Below are 1,854 nucleotides of genomic sequence, written 5' to 3'. Positions count from 1 at the left end.
ATATTTTGAATATTTTACTAGTAAGAGGACATTTATCCAAATCTTAACATGCTCTTCCCCCTGGCCTAATAGCAATTACTTCAGAGATTCTTAAGGACAATTAGGAGGATAAATGTGTAGATAGTGATGGATATTGAATTTTGTAAAATAGAAATTTTGTCCAGTCTGGCGTAAAAGTAATTGCTTACAAAGGAAAAGTTTTCTTCAAAAAGGGAATGCTATCAGGAAATATGTTTCATTACATATGAAATTGTCTGTAGAATATTTGTCTAACCTTATAATAGCATTTTACAATTAAATATGTTGCGGTAATGCATTGGTGACAAATGAAAAACACTGGCTTCTAAAATAATCTTACTTCCATGAATGAATCCAGTTGAACTCAAAAAGAATTTCCTACATTATCTTCAACAATTTTGTGTTCATGGTTATTGGTTTTAGATCTATATATCTCTGAAAATTTCCATTTTCCTGAATCATTGTTATCTGGTGTGAAATCTCAGGGTCTGTGTTGGAGGGGCAGAATGATGTAGGCGCCAGCCTCAGGATTATCTGAGGACTGTGTTTTTGTATGTGGAAAGCTCTTGGCATGCAGAGCTAAGGAGGGAACATGTTCTCTCTCCCTATCTCAAAGCACATGTCACAGACTTCTGGGAGCTGAGAAAGTAGCTCTTCTGCTTACTTAAGCATAGACAGCTAGCCAAGCATTTTCCTGAGTACCAGGAAGTGGTTTGAGTTTGTTCTAAAATAGTTTAGATAAAAATATACAATGACATTTTCTGATAGGTTAAGTAAAATTGTATCTGTTGAAATTCTTTGTGTGAATGTCTCCTGACTAAATCTTGGCAAAGATAATGTTGCTTGTCTTTAAATACCCAATAGAAATAAAGCACAGCATGAGTGGCAATTGCTGTTGGCACTCTGCATCCCCTGGTTATTTCGCTTATCCAAGGACCACAACGCCTTAGACGTTGAAAAACTGGGTTTCCTCTCAGGAGGAAGCAACATGAAATTTGTACGGAAGTCTTTAACGCAAATCTTCTCTTTGGATACGATGCAAAATTTCTTCAGGGTTGTTTCAATAACCGAGAATGCCTCCCCCGACCATTATATACTTGACTTTCATTCCTGGGTCTCAACATTACTATTTCTAACTGTAATAGCCTTTGAAGTATATTTTAGGACAATATACCTTGACAAGTTATTTATTAGAAGTTAGGATTCCTATACAATAATTAGAGTTGATGTATTTTACTACAGAAGAGGAAGTTTGACATGAGAATTTTGCTCACATTTTTGATAGGTCTTAAAATGTGAGGGTTTCTGATTATGGGCATATTTGTGCAACAGGATTTCTCTTTGTTGTAATTTCAAATGATTATTTGGACTGCTACACAAATGTTTGAAAAAATGAATTCAATATTACTTTGTAAATGATGGCTTGAAATCTGGAGACAGGGTAATTGGTGGCATTTCTATACATCTTGGGCTGTATAGAGAAAAGAACTATTTCCAGGTTTGTAAATAGACAGCAAACCTATTGACATGAGTATCTACGTGTAAATTCATGAGAGTTGAGAAGAGTGTATGTATCAACACTTTTCCTTTTAAATCAATCTTATTGTCAAGGTGATATACAGGGGGATTAGACTTTTATATGTAAAGCAGTAAGTGAGTACATTTCTGGTTATATGTTGTTACTCACTCATTTTTCTCACATTTTTCTTCTCTCGCAAACCATCCTCTCCCACCAGGTATAAATTTTACTTCCAATATGTTGTATTCAGAGGCTTGTTTTTGGATTGATTCACCCTTTGTCCTTTCTCTCAGATTTTGTTGTTTCCATTCCCTTTC

Source organism: Dipodomys spectabilis, unplaced genomic scaffold (genome assembly GCF_019054845.1).
Source record: "Dipodomys spectabilis isolate Male_0828 unplaced genomic scaffold, ASM1905484v1 ptg000319l, whole genome shotgun sequence".
NCBI lineage: Eukaryota > Metazoa > Chordata > Mammalia > Rodentia > Heteromyidae > Dipodomys > Dipodomys spectabilis.
Note: the sequence above shows the minus strand (reverse complement) of the source record.